Raw genomic sequence first — 14,151 nt, forward strand, 5'->3', positions numbered from 1 at the left:
TTTTTCATTTCACCAAGTTACCTACATTGAGTTACGAGTGGAACTCTCAGAAGCCACACACCAAATAACTACACACCCATGTCCCCCTCCTCTCCCTTTGTATGTGCGTGTACGTATGTTGAACTTCTTTCGCACCGTACGTAGCCAACCGTGCTAATTGGAGGCGCCGGGGAAGGATAACAAACTAAGCATGAAAAGTAGTTCCAAAGAAATTAGATTTCAATCCAGGTCTAAAGGTGCATAGCTCCCAGTGGCTTACCAATATCGGAAGGGAGAACATTCCAGACGGCCACGGAAGCGCGCTCGCACGATGCGGTGTGACCCTCTTTGTTCGATGGCCATCCAATTGTTTATTTTTAATACCACACTCCTGATCGTTGCCTCCCCCCTACGAGAGGAGTAGAGCAGTGAGCCCAGTCACCTTTTGCCGGTCCCTATCCCCCAAGGCCCCTGGCTCCTCGGTTTTGTTGCTCGCGAGGTGCCTCGTGTTCCCTTTGCCCAGCGTGCGCCGTCTGTATTGCTGCGGAAGGATGCTGCTGCAACTCTCTCTAAGCTGGACGCGAAAGAGTGAGCGATGTAGAAGTACAGACTAAAAGGTAGCACCCAAAAGAAGACCTGATGATGTGGCCAGTGATGAGAACGAAACTGACACTATTTGGGCACGTATGTAGGACGGACAACAGCGCTGGAAAGCGACGGCGCTCACCGTCATTGGGTGACGTCTGCAGTCGCAGGCAGACTCCCTCCTTGCCCCCGTACACCTCCTGCACCATGGCGATCGCTTCCGGCCCCCGTAGTTCCATGAGGGCCCTGAGTTCATCCACGGAGAGGCCAAAGTCGCTCTCCGGGCTGCCTCCGGACGGCCCCGCGCCCTTCGGCACATGTCCGACGTTGGCCGTGCTGTTGGCCATTTCTCCCATGCTTGGGCGGCTGGTCTTAGCGGAGGCTTGTGGTGAGAGCGGCCAGTTCTACGGCAATGTCAGCTTTTAATTATAATTGTTTTGCCAACGATTGCATACGTCCTGGATTTTAACGCCAATTGAACTGAACAGACGGTAAACGCAATTTTTGTTTGCCTGTTTCGTTCCACCGAACAACAGCCGTTGTTTGAGATTTTACTCGTTTCTAATTTCTTGGCTTTACTTTGTTTTTCTATCTTATTCTCTTACGGACACTATAATCTATTATTTCTGAAATTATTATTGGCCAAGGCAGAAATTCAATTTACTATCAGTTAGCAGTCTTACAGTCGTCGTTGTTGAGACGTGTACAGCACTCGTTTAAAAAAACGTCCGTTGTCCATGCAGCACCGAAATAAAATACTCATAGCAAACAAAAACTTGATTTTTATGACTTTCGACGCCCCGACTTGACGAATGCGCAGCTGTGTATTTCTTGATGTGAGCAGTGACGTGGCTTCTGCCTCGATGGCTGTGCAAGTGGCCCCTTTCCGTCGTGTTAGGAGATGGTGGCTGTCCCTTGGCTCTCTGTGACTCGAAGAATTCAGCTGCCCATGGCCGCGCAGATCTGCCCGGACTCCTTCCGTCTCTCGCTTCTCCTCGGCGCCTGAAACGGCAAACGGGTGGATTCGTCAGCAGCAGACAAAGCCTGAGCACAGGGCCCAAACGTCCACAGTGCCAAGTGGCCAACAACAGACGGCACTCTTAAAGTTGTGTTTTCTCATTCGGTTGTTTGAGCCAGCTGTCGGAGGATTGGGCAAAACTTTTCCCACTTTTCACCCAGGCAACTCAAGAACAGCACAAAGTAGGTGTCTAACTCACAAGAAACATGTTTAAGAATCACAATTAGGAGACAAGCAACATTTCTACTTTAAAAATAATTTAAATATATTAAAATAAGAACTTTAAATCTCATAAATGTTTCCTCATACTATTCGCGACACTGTTCATGTACAAGGAGGTGAGAACTCTATAGATCAAGGATAAAAGTGTAATTTGGAAAGGGTGAACCAGGGGCATTCGTCTGTCAGTATGGGCCACATATCTACGTGCACATATAGATGCGTATGATTTATTAAACCAGGAGAACAGTGGCGAGTCATATCTGAATCAGTTCTTTCGCCCCCCACTTAAAAATAAACATCTGTGCTGACCAGCGTGGTGAAGTATGGTGTCGCCATCACCATGAGGATCAATTCATTCAGCAGTGGATTAACAAAGGACTGTGCAACATTGTATAATCATCATTATTATTATTTGCGATATCGCTGTAAATGTATGCGTGCACGACATTTGCCAAACATCAACGTTCGGGACCCTCTTGAATGTCTTGAGGCCCATTGTGGCTTTCCTTCATAAAAAAATACAATAATTCTTATTATTTATATATATACATAAACATGCATATGCCCCCATACACACACACACACATATAAAAAGACAAAGACCCCCCCATATACCGTTTAACAGATTATTGGAGGCCAGCACGGCACACGAGGTGGTCGTGTGGTAACTAGCACACCCGACCACCTTTGTCTCCCCAGTGGCGATGTCTACACACCGCACCAGGTACCCATTCAAAGCTGAGTCAACGCTTTTGCCGGAACGAGCCAGTGACTCGTTCCGGCAAAAACCGCTGACGTTAGCCAGGACTCGGACTCGAACTCAGCTGTTGCAGGTTCGCAGCACTCGCCACTATGCTACCACTCCCTTCTCACATTTCAAACACACACACACACACGCGCGCGTTGCAATTATTATTAAATTGTATAATACAAACCCCCACGTCATCCATCATCTCCGCCAATCGCCCACGCTCGTGCCACGCTTCCAGGGGGCTGGCACGTAGCCAGCCCCGTGCTCCCGGGTACCATCACCCCCCCCCCCCATCACTGCCCCCCCACACACACACACACTGCAGGCTGCTGGCTATTTTACACGCGCACGCCCACACACAGCAGCAGCACAATGTCAGACAACGGCGGCGATCGGTGGCGGTTAAAAGTAATGGCTTTGTGTAATGAGTTTTTCCAAATGCAAGTTCCATTCAGGTTATGGCCAAGGTCAAGAGGTCATCGCGGCTACAATGTGTCGCAGCTCTTGGCCTTCTGCGTCCTTCCTTGCTGCCTCGTGCCCCAACTGTAGCCGCAGTTGACATCCGAACCCCCACAGGGTCTTGCTCTTGAGTCGATCACGTGCTCATTATTAGCATCGCTGCCTCCGCCGTCGAGCGAGAGGTCTTCTTGCCCTTGGTCTCCGGAAAAAAAAAAACCTGGGTTGACACTCCACTGCCCGTGTCGGTGGCCTGCCCTCCACCACCCTGCGAAACGTGTTGCTCTCATCGTGGCAACCAAACTGTGGAACGCCTTGCCACTCGGAATGAGCCAATCGGAGTCGGTAGATATAGAGGGTTATTAAAAAAAATGTGAACACTTACATGGGACGATCGTTATGTACAAAGAACGGATAATACTACACTGTAACTGTGTAACACGATAACAAATGTATCTTAATAGCTTCAAAAAGTCAAAGAGTTTCCTCTTGTTCACCATCATTGTCGATACACGCCTGGAATCTTCTCCAGGTGGTCTCCAGAGCCCGTGGGCACATTTCTTGTGGTATTGTTGCAAATTCTCAGAAGTGTTCACATTTTTTTGAAGCACGCTGTCTCCAAGTGTGCTTTGAAAACTCATCTCTTTAAATTGGCCCTCCCTCTTAAGTTGGGTCGGTTGCCCTGGTTCTGTTATTGTTTCCTGATTTTCATGCATTGTGATCCTATGATGGGATACACATTATCCATTTTAATTATTATTATTAATCTTGTTCACCTCATCAGATCTACAATAGCTCATTTCCGGCAAGTTGCTTGACAAAAATGTCCTTCAATTAAATACCTACCATATTCTTGGTTATTTCGGTAAAGTCACGTAGAAGGGAAACAATAAAATAATAAAATATAAAACAATAAAATTATCACGACGTCCCGATTGCAACACAAGCAATCATCGTCAGGTGTGAAAACCGCAGCAAGAAATTTAGAAAAAAAGAAAGTGGCGGTTATTTTCTTAACGTCAGCACCACGGACAGCGATTTAGGCAGTTGGTCAGATGGACGAGTCCATCTATGTTCGGAAAAGAGGAGGGGGGAGAGGAAGAGAATGGAAAGCGGTCTGAAAGTCACCGTAAGCGTGAACACAATCAATTAAGACCCGAAATGGTTGATCAAATCCTTCCAATGATTGAGAAGATGGATTCTGGCTTAGCAATCAATTTCGGTTAAATAATAACGTACGACTTCTATCCCTTACATATGAAGGCACGTGATTTACAATTATTTCGTTTCCGTATAAAAAAAAAATCAACTTGCTTACCCTGTTTTGCCAGAACATTCCGGGTACCCTCCACATGCACTGGTATTCAAACAAGAAGCGAATATTTGAAACCGACGGTAATGCTATAATTTAACTATTTTTGGTGTGTAATCACATTAATAATTTTTACTTCATAACACGCATAGTTTCAGTTCACTCCCAGAGAGAGAACGATTCAGAGGTGCGGGAAACCACACACAGACAAAATCTGAATATGCATTTATACTGGATGAATCTGATAAGCTATAAAGCTCTTCCACAGCTGTCCAGTAGGGGCGGGTCAGAACGTTACAACAACAACACGATACAAAAACACGATAGGAGTGCAAAGTATAGGAAAGGTCAGTAAATCACAAACACATACAAATACAACTAAATTATTTTATTTTACCGGATAAAACCCACTGAGATATTAGCTTCTTTTTCAGAATCGACCTGACCACAAATGACAGTTCAATGAAGTGGCTTATCACGTGGGAATTCATCGCAGCCAAATACTCTAAATACTCTAAACTGGGGAAGGCCAGCCAGAAAGCAGTGCAATAACTGTTGTCCTATATTGCGATGCTTGGCCAACTCCCAATGAGGTTAACAAGTGCCAGTTTAATACTTTTTATTGACGTGAACGGAAGTGAAAAGTCAGAGTGTGACTCCGCTCAAATGTTTTCCAATCCATTGCCAGTGGTACGCGAGCGGTGGAATTCCACATTCCCATGGCATGAGCCAGTCTCTCCAAAGGCTTGACCACTGTCAGTGGTGGAAATTCCTCGTTTCTATTAGCAGGACATCAAGTGGTAACTTCAGCAATGGAGTACTCGGTTTATCAACCATGGAGAGATGATGGTACGAGTTGACCCCAATGACGATTTTGAACTCGAGATCTCTCGATTCCTGATCGAGGTTAAATTATTATATTATATATATTTGTTTTTACAAATTAGTTAATTAATTAAAAAATCAATTAAACGCAGAGAATGCCTGGTGTCAGCAGCATGGATCAACTTGATGACAGCAGCAGCCAATGTGAAAAGATCACGACAACAAAGCCCACAACCTTGGCACGTGCGGCTGCTATTTCCATTGCTGAATCAACCTAATGTGTATTGATTTCGAGAAAATAATCGTTAAGTCAAAAAGTCAGGGCGGAAGTGTCTCCCTGTTCGAAAGAGTGAGGAGCAGTGCTCATCTCCGCTCGTGGGCAGAGTGCATGGAGAAAAGGAGCAGCCCTGCAGTGCCTTGCTCGCGCCAATGCTGGCAGAAGGGTCTTCATTAGGAGGAGGGTACTTGGCCTACTCTTCCATGCTGGCCAGATCTCTTCGAAGAGGTGAGATTAACTTACACTTTACCCCACCATACGCGAACTGCCGATTGACTGTTTAGTTTGTTGTCCTTCCCCCCCCCCCTCCACCACACCTCCGGTTAGCACGGTTGGCTACGCACGGTGGGAAATAAGTTCAGCATGCATGCTGCGGTGATCGATACTGCCTCAGGGGTGAAGAAACTTGCCCCATTGTTGAAGCTGCCGCGTTGAGAAATCGAACCCGGCGACCTCGGCATTGCAAAATCCCGTGGCCATTCATGGAATCACCTTGGGGAGGTAAACAGATGAAAACACCTCCTGATTTTGATTAAAAGTGAGCATCCCACCTATGTAATCTACACCTCCTTCAAGCCACCAACACCCATGCTGGGTAAAGTCCACAGGGAGCACAACTGGGAATGTTCCGTGCTCTCTCCCTCCTCGTGTTCACTCGCGAGGAAGGATTCAGAATCGGAATATTAATTGATTTATACTGGAGGAATCCGGTGAGCTGCAGAGCACTTTTTTACAAACGTCCAGTGCCCACTCCACTCCAATCCCCACCAACCAACCCCTATTCTTAAACTCTTTTTTTCCCCCAGGTAAGTCGTACTGAGCTACTTAGCTAATTTTCAGTAGCCAGCTGTCCACAAATGATAGCTCACTCGACGTGGCATACCATGCGGAAATTTATAGCAGCCAAATACTCAAAACGCATGTTGATTCCAAACGTGCAATTAACATGCGTAATTCATCATAAAGGTTTTTAGGTTAGATCGCTGTAAGTATAAATGTGTCGTAACCCTCCATCACCTGACACAGCCAGTAAGGTTTGTCACGTTAACAACGAGAAAATTAGTTACTACTTCAGCCCACCGGTGTTTACATGACAAACCCTGCTGGCTGTGTCGGGTGGTGGAGGGTTACGACACATTTATACTCACGCAATATAACTCAAAAGCCTTCATAAAAATGATATTCTTAGGTTTTTTCAGTAAAGTCACGTAGGTAAAATCCGCCTGAAGACGAAAGCTTGTGTTGCCTCCGAAACGTCGTGATTTTTATTTTATTTTGTATGAATTATATTTTTTTACCAACGTGACTTTACCGAAAAAACCTAAGAATATGAATCCTTGCAGTCACGAAAGCATCAAATCATAAAAATAATATTAGTCACAAAAGCCTAGGTGTTAATCTAACATGCTTAAAACGCTCAGTAATCGGCCGCTAACATCTTCGTACGTAGAGGACCGCAGAGCTTGGGCCATTGTTGGTGCCGGCCCATCGCGTGGCTGCCTCCCTGCTTGTCTGCGGTTCCTCCTCGCACCTCCGAGTTGTTCTCTCCCTCCTCTCTCTGCCTCTACGACAGCGAGCGGACGCGGTCCGGCGACGGCGCGTTACAACTTGACTTGTTTTATATTCTTAAAATCAAGAAAATACAGACGAATTATTAAGAGTGACAATCCGTCCCATCCCAATTCTGGACGAATGCGCTGGGCAAAATTGCAATCACAAAACCGCACCCCACGGAGAAACGCGTTTAATTGGTTAAAGGTTACGGGAGGGAATATGTTCGGGTGGTGTGACGCTGATGGGAAGGGGTGGGTGGCTCGTGGGGTGAAGGGTAGGTTAAACGTAATGGCTTACACTCTTCAGACCCAGCTTGACGCAGGGATTAATTTTTTTCATTTTCACTCTCTCCTCTCCTGGCTTCCCTTCCACCATGCCAATCAATCAGATTCTATGACCCGTTCTCATTTGCTATTCCTCTCTCTCTCTTTGTGCCATTCCTCACTCAGTGAACCACATAAACCTACGCTATCTCTAATATGCTCACGCTGCCTGGTGCAATGCAAGGACTTCACTCGCAGCTGCTGTGATCAGGGCTGCAAAAGCAGCAAAAAACAAACAACGAAAACGACATTTTAAATTTAGCACGTAGCTTTTCATAGCCAATATTATGATTCATAATCTAGTTTTGGGTTAGGAGGAGTAATTTACAGATCAAATTCGTGTCAATAGGACCGTCAACCACCTGACACAGCCAAAACTAATACAATGTCACATGTACAAACATTCATCATGTCAAGAACATATATTATGAATCGTAGTTTTTTTTCTCCATTCCTGATCACGTGACGCCGTTCGAGTAAATGCCGCTTGGATTTATGAAAGCTTAAAAATGCACACGGATCTCTAAAAAGCCACGCAGATTTAGCGGAGTGCTTGCGCTTTTGAGATTTTAAGGGAGAATTGTGACCAACTGAGGTCTACGGGACCGTTACTCGGCAGGTAGGGAGACGCTATCGAAGCAATGTGAAGCAAAGACATTCATTGGACAAGTGGGAAGTGTTTAAATCCATAATGATCATCAGCTGGGATCTATCGCTGGGATCTATCGCTGGTCTGATGAAGGCCTCCCCCAAGCCCTCTTCACCTCCCTCTCTCACCGTCGTATGATTCTACAATCCGTCCAGCTGCTCACACAAGTTGATTTAATCTCCCCAAGCTCTCCGGCGGATGTCCTCTCGGGCATATTCTCTATCCATAATAACAACCCATTATTTAGCCTTATTTATCTGGCCAGAGGCCACTGTGGTCATGGCACTCAAATCAAAATCGGCGGGTTACGACCCCGCATCGAAGTTGGGGGGTCAATTCATCCCATCAGCATCGCCGTGAGATGGATAATATCAGAAGCACTTCGTGTGATGTCAGCAGCGGTGGTCGCAAGGAAGAACTCGCCTCTGTCATGGGAATGTGGACTTTGTACGAATGGATCAGGGTTCTGAACGGAATTGGTGGCTGCCCAATGCTTGTTTGAGCAGAGAGAGAGCCTTTGCAATTAAACCTTTCATAGAGAGACATCCATGTACGGGATGTTGAACTTCTTTCGCACCGTATGAAGCCGACCCGTGCTAATCGTTTGTGTGGCCCATTAAACATGTGCCACTATTTTGACGTTTTCTTGGATCTTTCGGTAAAGCCAGGTAGAAGGGAAATATTAAATGAATAATTATATATGTATTCTTACATTTTCTTTCTACGTTACCTTACCGAAAGATACAAGAATATGAATCCCTGCAGTCACGAAAGCTTTAAATCGAAATATTTAGACGTTGTTCCCAGGCTTGACAAACATTGTTTGTAGACGTATGGAAAGATGTTGAACCCCAACGTAGGATATCACTTCTTGGCTAAGCCAAAAACAATATTAAATTTAGGGCCCCTCTCCACAATAGTGGGATAAAAACATTAAATTGTAACTCAATTTTGAAGCTACGAAAGTTTGTAACGGGATGATTTGGAATGCGTACTGAATAAAAAAAAATTGCATGAAAGAATGTTTGTTGACATAAATGTATCATCCCATGAGCAATGGGCCAGGTAATTTGCATCTCGTGTTGCGACGTTCGACATGACAGAACGTTGGGAAAATTCCACTCTGTAGGCTGCTCGTGAACAATATTCACGCAGGACACTGACAAAGCGTTATGCTCACACACGATTTACCTTGCTTTACATTAACTCCTTCAACCTAGAAAAGCAGAGTTTGATACCAGGCCTCAGTTAGCATCAACGGCAAGTGATGACTCAATAGTCCCTGGGTCCCCCCCCCCAACTTCACCGATCCACACTGCCCAGTGCGGTGAAGTATGGTCAAACAACCCATGGGGATTGACAAGAGGGCTGAAAATAGATTTTACGGGAATTATGTTTTTGTATACGTACTCTGCAAAACCCTAGGCTTTCAGCGGGTTTGAATAAAGAGATTGATTTCACCAATTGACCGGAGCTCAATAGGCAATCCCTTGCTCGTGAACAAATGCTGGATAGATTTTATCCACCAATTAATGTATGACTTGACGACGTTGCTCATTTCGAGTTGTGATTTCCCTTTCGAGGCGTGGTGGTGGAAGGAGAAGGAGGAGAGGGAAGCTGAAACAGAAGTTGTTGTTCATGATAAATGTTTTTGGGTTAGATCACGTTAAGTATAAATGTGTCGTAAGCAGCCACCAACCGACACAGCCACTAAGGTTTGTCACTTCAACAAAACGTGGCAATTAGTGACTACTTCAGCCCACCGGTGTGTCGTAGAGTAAATCAACAACATTTACAATTTGAGTAACTAATTGACACGTTTTCTTTACACGATCAACCTTACTGACTGTATCGGGTGGTGGAGGGTTAGGGGCCGCCCATAAATGACGTCACTCGATTTTGGACGATTTTTGACCCCCCCCCCCCCACTCGTCACACGGCGTCACAAAACGTCAGACCCCCCTCAAATATGACGTCACAAAGCTCTGCCCCCCCCCCCCAAACCACATTTCCATTTTTTTTATAAAACATGCTTCAAATCGCTTTAAACTATTGTCATTGTAGTGCGTATTTAATGTGGCGCTGCACTCTGATGTTGTAGGAGAAAACTTTATTTAAAAGTCTATTTAATTAAGTAGAACGTGTTGTCTATATTTATTTAAAGTTGCGCATTTTGATGTGACGTCACATTTCTTAAACCCCCGCCCCCTCGTCACATATCGTCACAAATGTCTGACCCCCCCCCCCCCCAGGTGCGTGACGTCATTTATGGACGGCCCCTTACGACACATTTCTACTTTACGCGATCTCACCCAAAACCTTTATTATGAATAACGTTCGTCGCCGCAGCCTGCTACGTGTTCAACAGAAGTTGTATTTATTTCGCCAGGAAATGTTGTTTGACTTCACAGGAATTGACTGTCCCTGGGTTCTCAGGTTTCCTCCCGCATGCAAAGCACTCAAGAATTGGCCGATAACACCTTCATATACAGAGAACAGCAGAGCTTGGGGAAGAATATAGTGCTGGCTCACTGTGTGGCAGCCTCTCCCTCCCGCCCGTGGTTTCTGGCACCCCCGAGTTATCTCTCATTTTCTTTAAGAGCGAAGGAATACTGCGTGGTGTAAGATAAAATCATCACTGGATCCCACCAGCCTGATTAGTGCTTGAATGGGTAAGCACAACAATAAAACTATAATATATATTTTACCAGGTAAAAGCGACCTGGCCACACATGATAGCTCAACGAAGTGGCTTATCGTCCTGTGGAAATGTACAGCAGCCAAATACTCTGAAACGCCCGTTGATTATAAATGTGGAGGGGAAACCCAGAGGGCCCGGAGAAAATTCCACACGACCACGGGGAGAGAGAGAGAGACACACAAACTTGAAATACACAGCAGCAGGCGTCAGGGTCGGGATTGAACGCCATCGCTGATCTAGTATCAACCACGGGCGGGAATTTTACTTAGGCCGCCGGGTTCATAGTGGTGTGCGTTTAACACAGCAACATGAGTCCACCCTGAGTCGTTTTCTTAAAAACGCAAACATAAAAAAACCACGTTGTTTTGAATTTCAGCCCCCGAAAATACATCGTCGGATATTTTCACTGTTTCGCTGATTGCACAGCCACCTAACCATTGCACCACCACTCTTCCCTCGTGTTGCATATGTGTGTATGTTTAATATATGCATGTGTACCTATGTAGGCGTGAGTAGATAATGGGCGCTCACTTGCGCTGTGTTTGCGTGGGCGCTTTAATCTGTCACCTCCTCCTAATTTGATTGATTCGTTAAAGGGAGTCGTGCACGCGAGCGCGTGCGTGTGCGCGTGAGTGTGCGAGCGCGTGCGTGTGCGCGTGTGTGTGTGTGCGCGCGTGTGTGTGTGTGCGCGCTCATTAATTTCTACTGCGTCGGGGCGAAACATATGTTTATAGGAGGTGTCCCCCCCCCCTTCGCCGCCCCCCCTCCCTCCGAATTCGCAGAGAGTGCGCGCGGATGTATCGGCCACGTAATGGGAGCTCTCTCGCTCATTAAACTTTCAAAGGCCGCCCCGCAGTTTCCATCTGAAGAGCCCCACCCCTGTTAATTATTCAGCAGATGGCTTGCCTGGCTTGAGACCGCGCGGGATCGGGAGGGGAGGAGAGGGGAGGGGGGGAGCGGATGGGAGGGGGGTGAATTTTGCACGGGGCAGGCAGAGTAGACAGAGGGCGAGGCAGGAGAGGCAGCATCCTGCAACTGACCCTTACAAATGTTTGATTTTTTTTTCATTGGCCGGTGTTGGTCGAATTTGGGTGCATTGCATGCATTGCCGCTGTTGTTGCTGTAGCTGCTGCTGTTGTTGCTGCTGCTGTTGTTGCTGCTGCTGTTGTTGTTCCCCGTGGTAACTATAATTAGCAGTTGCGTTAGCATGGAAGGTGGCAGTAGTGTCATCAGCTGCGAAAGCATCGGCAGCAGTCGAGGTGTTACCTCCATCATCATCAGCGGCAATAACAGGAGCAATAGCAGTGCCATTATCGGAATGTATTATCATCTTCGGCAGGCAGCAGTAGTAGCATCATCGTGATTAGCTTATTAAGCATAAGTAGAATCTTCAACCGTGCCCACCATAACCCACCACCACTTTGAAAAAAGATGACAATAATTGTGCTTTCGAGACCAATATGATCCATAATATGAGTTTTTGGGTTAGATCGCATGAACATAAATGTGTCGTTAAACCCGCCACCAACCTACACAGCCAATGAGTAGGTTTGTTACTAGTACGGCACACCTGGGTGTTGGAGAGTAAACCCACAACATTTACAATTCGAGAACGACGTTTCGCCAGTAATGTAATTACAACGGGCATCATCAGGCGACAGCCAGAACTAAACAGGTGGATTTATCGGCAACTATGGCTGTCGCGTGATGGTACCAGTTATAATTACTGGCGAAACGCTATCCACATTTGTATTTACGCGATCTCACCCAAGACACGTCGATTGTGGATTCTACACACTCAAAAATAAATTAAGCCAGCTACCACCACCACCGCCACGCGCCACACGGGTCAACATGAACGACGGCGGCGAATAATTATCGGTGAGGTCCCACGCACGCCGCGCCGAAATCCATCCGTGCGTAATTTTAAAGCACACGTGCGCGCGGCTCGTGGGCACGTGTGCATGGGTGGGTGTGAGAGCCCGTGTTCGTGGGTCCAACCCTCGTTGGCGTGCCACGTTGCCGTGAGCGGTGTCTCACACCCACTGTCCTGTGCGTGATGGTATTGCGATAATGTCCGAGGTGGCTATGACCGCGTGGTACATTCCGGGAAACAAAAACCGCGATCACAATCAGTATTTATACGGGAGGAATCCGATGAGCTATAAAGCTCTCTTTCACAGATGTCCAGTAACACACCACCACCACCACCAGTTCCACCATCAGCCACTAACACACCAGCACAATCACCACCAAGTCTTGCACTGTCACGATCACCATCAAAGACAAAGATCCCCCGGTATAGCCTTAACAGACTGTTGGGGCAAGTGCCGTCAGCGGGTAGCACCTACGAAGGTCGGCACGGCACACGAGGGGGTGGGTGGCCAGCACCACGCCCGACCGCCTTTGTCTCCCGAGTGGCGATGTTTGCGCACCGCACCAGGTACTCATTTGAGGCCGAGTCGACCTAGGGGAGGCCCAGGACCGGTTCAGATAATCGTCACCGGTGTTGGTGGCCGTGAGCGGAAATCGAACTCAGGTACACGGGTTCGCAGCGCAGCTGTAGCGCTAACCGCTACACCACCGCTCCCCACGACCACTAACAGCACCACTTCCAACGACGCTATGAGCACAACCACCCACGACAAAGGCACCCTGTATAGCCTTAACAGCCCCCAGGACCGGTTCAAATGGTAGCCGTGAGTGAGAAACGAAGATCGGGTGAGCGGGTTCTCAGCGCAGCGTAGCGCTCACCACGACACCACGGCACCGCACGAAGCGCGCGCACATTGACACACCCCTGCGCTTGCGTCAAGTAATGCGAGAACATCATAACGCACTGCAATGTGTGTGTTAAACACAAACTTTGTTTATATTCTCAGTTTTCCGATTTGTTCTTTTTACTATATATAAACAAGGCTCTATCTCTCTCAAACTACACAATGATACGTATACCACTGCAACAGTTTATTGGCTTTTGTTACACGTTTAAACAGCAGCATCTGTAGATGCACAACTGCGAGATGTAGAATGTTGGCCCGTGGGTTTTCTCGCCTACATCCATGAAAGGGAAATCACGCGTTTCGCTCACTTGATTTAGCTGCACACACTCAAGACTGAAACATTCACGCACACGATACCAACACACACACACGCGTGCTTACAGACACAAAGACAAAGACCCCCCGTATAGCCTGAGGTTGGTGCAAGTGCTGTTATGTTAGCGAGCACCTATGAAGGCCGGAACGGTAGACGAGAGGGTGGGTGGCCAGCACCACGCCCGATCGCCTTTGTCTCCCCAGTGGTGATGTTTATACACCACACCAGGTATTCATTTGAGGCTGAGTCGACCTAGGGGGAGGCCCGGGACCGGTTCAGATAAGCGTCACTGGTGTTGGCCGTGAGCGGAAATCGAACCCGGCTCGCCAGGTTCATGGTTCAGCGCGCTAACCGCTACACCACCGCTCCCCACGCACACAGACACACACACACAGTGACA

At 47.1% G+C, this 14,151-nt stretch overlaps 1 pseudogene; it reads right to left on the reverse strand.

The window, feature by feature from the left end:
* LOC133356417 (plasma membrane calcium-transporting ATPase 2-like) overlaps positions 1–14,151 on the reverse strand; it is a 184,615-nt pseudogene that overhangs the window by 123,572 nt on the left and 46,892 nt on the right.

This window comes from Lethenteron reissneri, chromosome 54 (genome assembly GCF_015708825.2).
Source record: "Lethenteron reissneri isolate LAM-NWPU_2019-01 chromosome 54, ASM1570882v1, whole genome shotgun sequence".
Taxonomy (NCBI): Eukaryota; Metazoa; Chordata; class Hyperoartia; order Petromyzontiformes; family Petromyzontidae; genus Lethenteron; species Lethenteron reissneri.